We start from the raw sequence: 13,287 nt of genomic DNA, 5'->3' as shown, positions 1-13,287 counted from the left end.
TCTTGTCCTCCATAATCCGCTCTAGGCTCTCCTGGTTCTTGGCTAAGTTGGCCAGACTTCGCTCAATCCTCAGTGTTCCTTCCAGCAAATATGTCATTTGGACTTGCTTGGAGTTGAGATTTTCTATTGGGGCATTGGGTGTAGTGGCTTCCTTAGATGCCCTTGTTGTTGCTGCTCGAGCCTTCTCTAGAGCCTCAACAGAAGTAGGGTGTGAAGGATCCATCACCACTACATTGTCTTCTAACTCTGGCTGAAGAGGAAGGTTCTCACAGTTTAGTAGATATGTTCTTGTACCGACCTTGGAGTTGATAAGCATCTGAATCTGTGGTGCATATCCACATGAGCTCTTCCGGTCAGCAGCTATCCTCTTGACTGTCTCAACTATCAGGCTGATGACTTTGAATTTCTGAGGTGGGGAGTCAAACAAGTGAAGCATATTGATGGATTAGCCACGGATCATCCTCTCATCTCCAGATTTGGGCAATAGAGTGTGCCTCAAAATAGTGTTGGAGGTGGCCAATCCTCCTAACGGATGCTTGATTGACCCAAGCTTATGGCTCTCAAGATCCTTTGGAGGGATTTCCTTGTACATGTTTGCATAGAGTTGTGGTCCATCCTAGGCTTCCCATAGAAATTAACATCATCTTCATCTTACTTAGGGGCATTAAGAATAGCATCCCACTCAGAGATCAAAGACTGGTACCTATGGCCCTCAGTCATCCATGTGATCCTCCCATCTGGATAGAAATGTGATGTGGAGTAAAACTAAATGATCATCTCGTCATTCCACTTTGTAAGCTTTTAACCAACAAATGCATCTTCTCAAGCAAGTCTAAAGCTCTCATGGATGTGGGGGAAGTAGTCTTCATTTGCATCAACATATTTCTAGTCCACCCACTTCATGTCACTGACAATGGGCTTCTTATCAAGCAAAATTGTCTCATAGAAGTCTTGTGTTCCCTAGTGTGGAAACGATAATCACAAGGTGTCTTTCTCCTTGCAGAATATGGATCCATTTTTCTCCATCCCCTCAGACCTTTGTCCTTCTTGAGCATCATATTCTGAGCAACTGGATGAGCATCATCATGATCTGGAATCTTGAGTTCAATTTTCTGAGCACTGGTGGCCCATCATCTTCTTGAGCTTCAGGCACTGGGGCCTTCTTCACCTCAGCAGCTGGGATGTTTCTAGTTGACATCTTGGGTGCAGCAGCTTAGGGTTTTGGCTTGGGCTTGGAAGGAGGAGCAGCTACCTTCATGGCATCAGCCATGAGCTTCTGAGCTTTGGCAGGAGGTGCAACTGGTTCCTCCTCATCCTCCTCTTATTTTTCTTCTTCCCTCATGGAAGGATTGCCAAGCACTGTGGCAGTGGTCTTCCTAGCCCTCTTCTTTTTCTTACTAGCAGCAGCTTCTTCATCATCTGATTGCTCAAGAGTGAATGCCATTGTTTCTTGTGGAGCTATAGTTTTTGTTGGTTTTGACATTGGAACTCTTCTGGCAGGAGCTTTCTTCTTAAGACCAGGCTTGGTGGTAGCTGCAGAGCCATATTCCTTTCTGAGCATAGCCTTCTTATTTGAAGTGACCTCTTCATCTGCAACAAAGTCCTCATCCTCACTCTCTGAGGTTCTCTTCTTCCTTGTCCTTGTGGCAGCTTTTGGCAGGTTGCTTGGAGTGCTTCTGCTGCCCTCATCATAACTATCACTAGGCTTGAACCCTCACTGAGATTGACATTCTGTTCAGACCTATTCTGGTTGTCACTCGCTTCTGACATCTTGCAAAGCTGACCCTATGAATAGATGGGTGTAGACAGAGTAGATGAGTATCACAAAAAGCAGATAGTTTATCAAAAATTTGAATAAAAACTTTAGTTTTTGTTTTCTACAGAAGGCATTTCAGATCTACCGATATGATCATCTTGGTGACACCGAAGCATTAACAGAGTCTAAACACACACACACACACACACTCGGTTGGGCCGAGTTGTCATTCGGTGGCTCCGAGATGCTAGGGTTTCACTGAGATTTTACTGTCGGTCTCACCGATTAGTACATTTCGGTGGCACCGAGTTGTACTTAGTGCAATGGCCAAGGCCAATCGGTGAGACCGAAAGTTTCATTCCAGTTGGTCCGAGATGACTTCACCGGAAACCTAAACATAAAATTTTTCTTCAAATCTATTCTAAAGAAACTTTTCGGTGGATAGAAGGATCTCAAATGTGGCAAGATACCAGGCATTATCCTTGTGCATTGAATCAGAGCACGAAAGCACGAGGAGATCGAATCGTACCCTAACTTGGTGATGATCCTCTACGGCGGAAACAGTAGAGGATATTCCCATTGACTGCGATGGAGACCTGTGGCGGAGACGCACAGGCGAAGATGGCGATGATCCAGAGACCAAGGCGGCGACATCAATGGGGTGTGGGCTCAAAATGTTTGAAGAAGTTTTCGACCGTATGGGCCACTGGAATATATACCCATGTGCTGTCGGTGGCACTGAATGGAACATATCTGTGGCACCGAGATACAAAACTACGTGTAGTTACAACAACTCAGCGAGACCAAGTCGATCTAATCCGTAGCACCGAGATGAAAAACCTAGATCAGTCTAATGCTTTCGGTGTGACCGAGTTTGAGTGAATTAGTCTGATCGAAATGCAAAAGAAGGTTTTGGAAGGTAGCCCCTGACGTATTGGTGGCTCCGTGTGCTCCTCACCCGAAGTGTCCGAAAAAGACTTGTTCAATATTTGTGATATAGCATGAATAGAGTTTGAGACAATAAGAGGATAGATAGCTAGAGAAATTTCTTAGCATTCTTGTCCATCCATTTGGTCAATAAAAACCAAGACAATGAAAATAACAAATGGATGTCCTCGAATGGATAAAATATGCAATCAACATGCTCACACAATAAGATAGAAAATGAAACATGTGTCAAAGCATGCACAAACAATTCTAGCATCTATCAAGCAATTGGCGATGACTAGGTCATCTATATATGAGTATATTTTCTTAGGAGTCAAATGAGAACATTTGATCATAGGTCATACTCATTGTTTAAGCACAAGTGGGGTTACCACTTGTACATAAAGCATTAATGTGTTCATACCATTAGAGTTGCTTTAGCTCAATTTTTTAGAGCAAAGCTCCCCCTAGATGTGATATCCCCCCTAAGAGGGATGAACTAACCTTGGGTTTTGTCGATGATGACTTCATGTAGATACTGAAGATAAGGATGCTCAATGTGGATATAGATCATTTGGAGCAATCCTTTGGGGTGTTTCACTTTCAATACCTACATAGGTTAGTCCCAGAAGGAACCTGCAAGGATATCCATATACATAGAGTGAATTGCACAAATGATGATGTCCATGAAAGCATTAGGTTACCATGTCCCTTGTCTTACCAACAAAAGGGTTTGTGACTCCATGAACTAGTGCAAGATATGAAAGTTGATTGCACAAGTCCTTGCCAAAATGAATATGAGTGAAGTATGTTGGCAGAGTCACCCTCAGGAACACTCTAGTTCTTCTTCTATGGGACCCACATCAACTTGATGGGAATCCTTGGAGTTTCCATTGAACTTGATGAAGTAGAGCTTGACGTAGTCTCGGGAACCCTAGGTGCATCTTCAAATGAGTCAATCTCTTCTTGAAGCTTGTCCTTGCCTTTTAGCTTGTGGTCTTGTGGTGGAAGATCATCTAGAGTTTTTGTTCCCTCAAAAGAAGTTGGGTCATACTTCTTTTTTTGAGGAACAAACTTCAGCCTGGGTTATTGATCTTCTTCCCATTCAACTCCATTGGCATTGAACTTCCGTTCAAAACCTATACCTTGATTCTTCTGGTGTCTTCCTTGCTTGCGTACAATTCCCTCAAATTGCTTCCTCTCAGCAAGGCTCTTGTAAACACCTTTCTCTATAATTCCCTTCAATAAGCTATTTTCTTGCTCAAGTGTAACTTGGCTAAGAGAATCGTTAGGGTAATCAAGAGAACTACAAGAAGCAATAATATTGGATTTACATGATTATTGTTACTACTAGAAGAAGAATCTTTCTTACTCTTGTTGCTAGATTTTACTTGTGGCATATAAGTGGAGAAGAGGAGACGTTTGGCAATGTAAGAAGTACTCTTCTTTCGAAGATCATCATTGATAGCTTTTAGGAACTCATGCTCTTGCTCTAAATTTAGCTTCTCGAAGTGTAGCTTCTAACGAGTCCTTAGGAGCTCTCTATGATCCTCTTGATTTGTTTCACGAGATAACTTAAGAGTGTTTAGTTCTTTAGTTAGACACTCAATCTCCTTCTTATCATTGTCATTCGTTTCATCTTGATTAGTATGATAACTAGCAAGTTCATCACAGATTTCACCACTAGTTTTATCAACAATTAAATCATCATCACCTAGCAAATCATCTTCATCACTATCAAAATCAAGATACTCAGGGTGTGATGCCTTGGGGCCTTTAGCCATGAAGCATATTCCAATTCCTTCATCTGGTGAGTCAAATATGTCATAGGAGTTGGATGACACTAGTGCAAGACCGGCAACACCTTCAGCTTGAGTATAGTCAGAGTCGGAGTGATAGCTTCTCTTGGAGTAGTTGTCAGATTCGTTACCGGATACCCATTCACCAAGTTGAGCTTGATGTCTTTGTCTTGTGTAGCTCTTTGGTGACTTGTCCTTTCTTTCCGAATCCTTGCTTATACAAGAGGGTCTCCATTCATAACGATAGTCTATACTCCTCTCTCTTGGAAGTGATTCATCTCTTCTACTTCTCTTTTTATGCGAGTCTTCTCTTTTTTGTAGGGATCCGTACACTCATTGGAGTAGCGTCTGGGTCTTCCTCATTTGTAGCAATTTCGATCATGACTAGAAGATCTTTCATCATTGTAGGACCTCGACTTGGAGCTTCTCTCTTTGCGTCTACTCTTGTAGAATTTGTTGAAGTTCTTCACCACTAGGCTTAATTCTTCACTGGAGACTAACTTGTCAGTTGATATTGTAGAAGCATCACTTGAAGCTTTGTAAGCACCACTTGACTTGTTGTGGAGCTCATCCTTGTCCTTGAGTGACATCTCATGAGCAACAATTATACCACTGACTTTTGTTGGCTTGAGATCTTTGTAGTTGGGCATCATATGGATCAAGGTGCACACGATATCATATTTTTGATCCAAGGCTCTAAGGATCTTCTTGATGATGAGTTTGTTGGTCATCCCTTCACTTCCTAAGCCGGCAATCGCATTTGTGTTAAGAGCAAGCCTAGAGTACATTTCGGTGACTCCTTCACCATCCTTCATCTTGAACTTGTCAAGTTGACTTTGAAGCACATCCAATTTTTATTCCTTGACGAACTCGGTACCTTCATGCATAGAAACCAAAGCATCCCAAATTTCCTGTGCATTCTCAAGGTGGCTGATTTTGTTGGATTCTTCAGGGCACAATCCATTGAAGAGAATATCACAAGTTTGAGCATTGTCTTGCAAAATCTTGAATTCCTCCGTGGATGCTCTCGATCCGGTTCTTTACCATCTTCAAAGTATTCACCTTGCAAGCCAATATGAACAACAACCCAAACGGTGGGGTTAGGACCAAGAATATGCATATTCATCTTAAGCTTCCAACTAGCAAAATTTTGCACCATCATTGTAAGGACCTCTACGGTGATAGTTACCCTCACTAGATGTCATACTCTCCTAGGTTGTGAAACCAAGGCTATGATCACCAAAGCTATATGGAAATCAAGGAAAATGGAGACCAAAACTCTGATGCCACTTGTAGGATCGAAATTATGTCTAGAGGGGGGTGATTAGACTACTTGATCAAATAAAATCTATCCTTTTCCCAATTTTAGTTGTTCCCGGATTTTAACAATTAGCACAAGTCAAGCAATCAACCTACACATGCAATTCTAAGCATACAATAGCAGAAAGTCAAACATTGCATATGAAGGTAAAGGGAAGGGTTTGGAGAAGGCAAACACAATGGAGACACGGAGATTCTTGGCGTGGTTCCGACAGGTGGTGCTATCATATGTCCATGTTGATGAAGATGTCAACCCACGAAGGGTAACGGTTGCGCGAGTCCATGGAGGACTCCACCCACAAAGGGTCCACGAAGAAGCAACCTTTTCTATCCCACCATGGCCATCGCCCACGAAGGACTTGCCTCACTCGGTTAGATCTTCATGAAGTAGGAGAGCTCCTTGCCCTTACAAACTTCTTGGTTCAACTCCACATCACAACGGAGGGTCCCAAGTGACACCTATCCTATCTAGGAGACACCACTCTCCAAAAGGTAATAGATGGTGTGTAGATGATGAACTCCTTGCTCTTGTGCTTCAAATGATAGTCTCCCCAACACCGAACTGTCTCTCACAGATTTGGCTATGGCGGAAGAGGGATTTGAGAAGGAAGCATCTTGGGGAAGGCTAGAAATCAAGGTTCAAATGGTCGGAATGGAATCTCTTGATCTCACCACATGAGTTGGTGACTCTCTCATAGAAAATGGATGGTGGAAGTGTAGGCACATTCTGATGGCTCTCTCACAAATGGACAAGGGGTGGAGGGTTATATATAGCCTGCACACAAAATCCAACCGTTACACACTTTTAGCACATCTCGGTGGCACGGACTAGAAAACTTGGTGGGACCGATCTGTTCAAAAATATGAACGTTAGGAATCTTGATGGGACCGACTGGAACAACTCAGCATGACGATGTGCTAGGACTGAGGGAAATCATCATCTCAGCGGCGCGGATTGCATGAACTCGGTGGGACTAAGTGAAGCAATAAGCAACAGAGAATCTGTCAAGCCAACTAGGTGAGACTGATTACATAAACTCGGTGAGGCCAAAGCAAATGCAATAGATCACAGAGCGCTGCCAAAGCCATCTTGATGAGACCGAGATCCGTATCGGTGTGACTGACTCATTATAGGGTTTCTGGCAGTCGCTATGTCATAAAACTCGGTGGCTCCGGGTAGGAAGAATCGGTGAGCCGAGTTTGGATTTTGGTTTTGGACATATTTGGATGGAGAAAGTAGCTGAGGGTTTTGGAGTAATATCACTAAGCACTTGAGGAAGTAGACCATTAAGCAACACCTCATCCCCTTTTAATAGTATTGGCTTACCTATGGACTCAATGTGATCATGGATCACTAAAATAAAAATGAAGAGTCTTGAGCTTTTGCCAATCTTTGTCCTTATCATGTTGAGTGGTCCATATCTCTATCTCATGCCATGCCAATCATTGAACATCTTGAAATATTTGTCTTGAATGGATATTAGTTCAATGAGCTATATGTTGTTATGAATTACCAAAACCACCTAGGGATTAGTTGCACTTTCAATGGGTCCCCCCGCCCACCTTCGAGCTGATTGATCTGACTCCACCATTGCGTAAGAACTATTTTGCTCCTGATGTTGACCCGCCAATTATCATGCAAGATGATGTCGTATTCGAGGCCTTAACCAAGATTACCTGGGATTCGAGCGATCAACAGCATGAGCAGGAAGAAAAGGCGCAGGATGACCCAGAAGCTTATTGTGTTGAAGATCGTCCGGCTGACCATGAGCTGGAGCACATCGACCTGAAGGGTGCAGGAGTTGGCCTACGGGAGTAGATGATTCCTAAAAACTTTGTTGAAATATTGAGCCCAGATGTGGCTATGTAATAGGGTAGTTCAATATTGTGCTTCATCTGCAATGTCGTGCGCTTAATACTTGAAAATATTTTTAAGTCGGTGCGGTGTTTTGTTTACCCGACCAATTCTCTTATGCTTGAGTATGCGTCTTCTTGCATTAATGAGGAATAGTTGATAATCTGGGACCTTAAATCATTACTTTGATACTTGGATTTTGTAGTAGTGATGATAGATAATAACCCGGTGTGTCATTGAATTGCGCGACTCATGATCACTGGAGTTTTTCAACCTTGATCAGAATAATCCGGTGTTTGGTTGACCCGACAACTTATGGCCGATATAATGTTTGATCAAGGAGCAAATAATCATGTAAAACTGAAATTTAAACAGAGATAAAGATAAATGTTAAGCCGGCTTTCGAGGCACGACAAAAAGGCCATCTTTCGAGGCAGGAGTCTTGCTTCAATGAAGCTGTGTTGATAGCCTTTGGTTTATCCTAGCTTTCCGTAAGCCGGCTCTCACATGACATAAGTCGATGTTTTAACCTTGACAAGTTCAGGGTCATAATTGATTGACTGTCAAGAGTATGCCAGGTCATCTTAGCGATGAGCATTAAGAAAGTAGGCAGGTTTAACCCAAATGTATAATGGCATATGCTGGGTCAAGAGGGATGTTAATAGATAAACTCGATGAGTTGGAAGCCCCGAAGTGACCTATGATCAAAAAATTAAGACTCATGCACAATATTTGGGATGAAGCGATAGAGGCCCCGAGCTTCGGGGATGCCAACTTTATTAATATTGATCGTAAAAGATATATATACAAAGGTATGTACAAAAAACCAAGCCAGTGGCTCTAAGTATAATAGGGTCGGAGGTGAGCAATGTTCCAAGGCCTGTTGGTCTCCTCATCAGATGTACGTGAATTATTATGTTCATGTATGTCAATTCGGTAATATGACACATTGTTGAGGTTCTGGCTGATGACAAAAGGCCCTTCCCAAGGAGGTGAAAGCATATGCATACCAGCTTGTTCTTGGATCAACCGGAGCACTAAGTCGCCCTCATGGAAAGTACAGGTGCGAACTCTACGGCTATGATAACAATGTAGGTCTTGTTGATATATAGCAGATCATGCTGCAACATAATCACATTCCTCCTTCAGGGCATCAAGAGAGTCTTGGTGAGCTTGCTCATTATCTACTTCAACATAAGCTACCACTTTGGGAGAGTCATGGAGAATATCACTTGGTAATACATCTTTTGCACCATAAACCATGATCAAAGGCGTATAGCCTGTTGATTTGTTGGGAGTAGTTCGTATGCTCCAAAGGATTGAGGGGAGCTCCTCAACCCAAAAAACCGGAGAAAGCTATAGACGAACCATGAGCCTTGGCTTGATACGTCGTAAAATCTCCTGGTCGGCGCATTCTGCTTGCCCATTGGACGGAGGATGTGCAACTGATTCTACATCAAGTCGGATATGCTCTCATTGCCATAATTGCTTCATAGCTCCCTTGGACAAGTTAGTTCCATTATCAATGATGATGATGTTGTGCAGATAGCCAAAGCGAAAATTAACTTCTTTAGGAACTGAACTGCTGTGGCTGCATCACAATTAATTATTGGCTCTGCTTCAACCCATTTGGTAAATTTATCAACAACAACGAAAAGGTGGGCCTTCTTGTGCTTGGATCGCTTGAGCGGGCCAACCATATCAAGCCCCCAAACAGCGAACGTCCATGTGGTTGGGATCATCCGAAGTTCTTGAGCATGAACATGAGCTTGACTTGCCAACTTTTGACATCCATCACACTTGCGCACAATATCCTCGGCATCTGCATGAGCCGTGAGCCAATAAGAACCGTGTCGAAGCGCCTTCACTACCAGGGACCTTGAGCCGACATGATGACCACAATCACCAGAGTGGATTTCATTGACGATTTTGCGACCCTCTTGAGGGGAGACAAAACATTGAAAAACACATGTGATGCTTCTTCTGTGCAACTCGCTATTGACAATAGTCATGGACTTGGAGCGTCGAACAATCTGACGAGCGATGAGTTCATCCTCAGGGAGCTTGCCAGGAGTCAAATAAGCCAAATAAGGAGTCGTCCAATCTGGTATAGCGTGAAGAGCTGCCACCAATTATGCCTCCATGTCAGGTATAGCAAGATCTTCCTCGGATGGCAATTTGACAAAAGGATTGTGGAGAACATCAAGGAATACATTTGGAAGGACCAGCTTACACTGAGATTTGAGTCATGAAAGAGAATCAACCGCCTCATTGAGTTGCCAATCTATATGGTCCACTTGACGTCCTTTAAAATTTCCTGCAATATTAGTCACTGCCTGTTGATAAACTGCCATGACAGGGTCCTTGGAATCCCATTTGACAGAAACATGCTGAGCAACCAGATCAGAGTCATCGAGGCACCTGACCCTGCTAAGATTCATTTCCTTAGCCATGCAGAGGGCATGAAGGAGGGACTCATATTCAACTACTCCCTCTGTTCTGAATTGTATGTCGTTAAACGATTTGACGAACAAATTTTCGTAGGCTACGATTTTCCCCAAGTTTCCCATTCTACCCCTCCGACCGACATGTTCCCCTCTTTCTCGTCCGACGCCACTCGCTCCCCACTCGCCCCCACTCTCTCTCCCTCGCGCGCGACGCCCCCGCTCGCCTCTCTCTCTCTCTCGCGACGCCGGCCACTAGTCGCCTCTCTCTCTCTCGCGGGACGCCGCTCTCTCCCCGTTGATGTGCCCTCTCTCTCCCTCTCGCCGGCATCTTGCTCTGCATCGCCTCTCCCCACGCCCCACCACACAAAGCTGCCATTTTTATTCACCGGCAATGCGCTGCTGGGCAAGGAGGAGCTGGATCCACATGTGCTGGTCGTCGATCTGCTTGTGGATAGGCGTGAGGAGTCACTGAAGTGGAGCCCGAGCGCGCCAGCGCGGGCGTGAAGACGACGACGGGAGGATCTGGAGCCCGAGCGGGAGGATCTGGAGCCGCATCTCAAGTACTCCGGCGACGCAATGACGCTTGATGTGGAGCCCCACCGGTGCCGCTGCTAGTGGTGGGGCACCATTTCTGCGCTTACGTGGTGCGGCTGACGGTGACCAAGAAGGCGCTCAGCCTCTCCGACGGTGACTTTGCCATCACGCCAACGCCGCCGTCGTGCTCAAGGTCAAGGGAGCCATCTTCGGCATCCGGAGCCGCCGCACCATCCTCGACGGTGCCGGGATGCCCCTCCTAACCATGCAAGAAAAGGTCCCGTCTCCAGTACAGATTTGCTCCTTTGTCTGTCTGTCCATCTCCCCTGGCCTGACGCTGCTGAAATTTCCTTGATCCATAGACATGTGTGCAAGTTCTTTGCGGAATAGGATCGTTGACCCGTAGACAAGGGTGAGCTGAGTCGTCGCAAATTGCAATAGTCTTGCATTTTTTTAGCTGGGGGAGGAATAATCTTGATTCTTCAAGTTGAGCTGGGCGAGGAATAATCTTCATGCTCACAAGTCACCGATTTGCAGTGATTTAGAGTAGTTCAGTAAATCTGAATTACTCTAGTGTGCAGATTTGCAGTAAACTTTATTACTCCAGTGTTGATTTACACTGATTTGGAGTAGCTTTGATGCAGTAGGCCTGCTTGTTTGATCTACAGTTGGGAAGGAGATTAATAGAGGTACTGTGAGTAGCCTGTGTTAATCTTGGGCTGCTGCTGTCAGTATCTTGTGTTAAATTTGGTGCATTAGCTGCTGCTGCTGCTTGTTTGATCTACAGTTGGGAAGGAGATTAATACTCCTGTAACAACTAGTTTGATCTAGAAGGAGTAGTTTTCTAACTTCTTAGAATTATCTCTCATGCAACAACTTCTTTATCCTGTCACTAATATCCTCACAACAACGTTTTCACCTATATATTGGGTGGTTGCAGCCATCAATGACCCTGCTAACCGAGGGAATTGCAGCAGACCCTGCTAACCGAAAGAACTGCATCCATTAATTAAGATAATCTGAAACCTTTTCTTTTAATTAACTTAAAACTTTCAGTAAAATTAAGATAAACTAAAACCATTTCTTTCAAATAACGTAAAATTATTTGAACCATTTGTCCTCTCTTACTCTCTTCTTTTTCAGTAAAGTGTAGGAGTAAAATAAAATGAAACCTTTTCCTTTAATTAACTTAAAATCTTTTTTGCATCAAGGTTGACCCCGTCTCCTCTTTGATGGAACAGATTCTTCTTCTTCTTCCCTTTGAACAAGACCTTTGAACTTGATAACCGGCCGACCAGAGTAGATTGGTTGAATTTGGGTGTGTGGTAACTGCAACTTCTTTTCCTCTCACCATGGGGATGGGTAAACTGCAGTTATTAGTTAAACTTCCCTGATTTGTTTTCCTCTCGATTTGGCCAGATGGATCAACTGTACTGATACTCTGCTTATTCTCATGAAGCAGCTATAGCTTCTTTTAAAAGTTGTCGTCTGTAGCTTCAGTTAACTTGTCTACTGAAACTTTGGCTACTGAAGCTTGTTAACTTGCATAATATTGTGAACTTAATTGTTGCTTGCATATTAATGACAGCAAAATCATGATAGGAGTAGTTTCTGTAAAATCATGACATGCCATACAAGCTACTCAAACTCAGGAGTAGTTTCAGTAGTATGAGTTGTTCTTGGAGTAGGAGTAGGAGTAGTTTCTGTAAAATCATGATAGGAGTAGGAGTAGGAGTAGTTTTTGTAAAATCATGATAGGAGTAGTTTCTATAAAATCATGATAGGAGTAGGAGTAGGAGTAGTTCTTGGAGTATGAGTAGGAGTAGTTCTTGGAGTATGAGTATGAGTAGGAGTAGTTCTTGGTTAATTAAACCTTTTCAATTAATTAAAACTAAACTGAACTACTCTTCTCCTCTCCTCTCTTCTCTTTCTTCTGTCTTCTCTTTCTCTTTTGCCCTCTTACAATAGGGCAACAATATGAGACCTAAATCAAATGAAACCAAATGAAACTTTCACTAATGGAGTACTCCTCTTTCTCTCTTCTTTTCCCTTCTTTCTTTCTTCTTGGAGTGCTTGATTATCTTCTAGTTCCCTCTCTTCTCTCTCTCTCTCTCTCTGTGTGTGTGTGTGTGTTGTGTGTGTGTTGCCCTCTCTTCTTGCTTTCTCTCTCTTCTAGTGCCCTCTCCTCTTCTCTCTTAATTAAACAAAAATGATCACACAAATGATGCACTACTCACAAAATTAAATTAAACTTTTCAAACAACAATGATCATATATATGGAGTAAAATACAATCCATAGACGCCTTTTGCAAACTTATGGAGTAATTTCACATGGGATTGACATATACTCCACACAAACAAGGACGTACACACATACTCCACACAAATAATCACAAGGATCTTAACAAGCAACTCCTCAAGCATCTCAACAAGCATCTCGACAAGCAACTCAACAAGCATCTCCTCAAGCATCTCAACAAGCATCTCCTCAAGCAAATCCTCAAGCATCACAACAAGCATCTCCTCAAGCAACTCCTCAAGCATCTCGACAAGCATGTCAACAAGCAACTCCTCAAGCATCTAAACTAGCATCTCGACAAGCAACTCCGCAAGCATCTGAACTAGCATCTCAACAAGCATCTCCTCAA

Source organism: Triticum dicoccoides, chromosome 4B, assembly GCF_002162155.2.
Source record: "Triticum dicoccoides isolate Atlit2015 ecotype Zavitan chromosome 4B, WEW_v2.0, whole genome shotgun sequence".
Taxonomy (NCBI): domain Eukaryota; kingdom Viridiplantae; phylum Streptophyta; class Magnoliopsida; order Poales; family Poaceae; genus Triticum; species Triticum dicoccoides.
Note: the sequence above shows the minus strand (reverse complement) of the source record.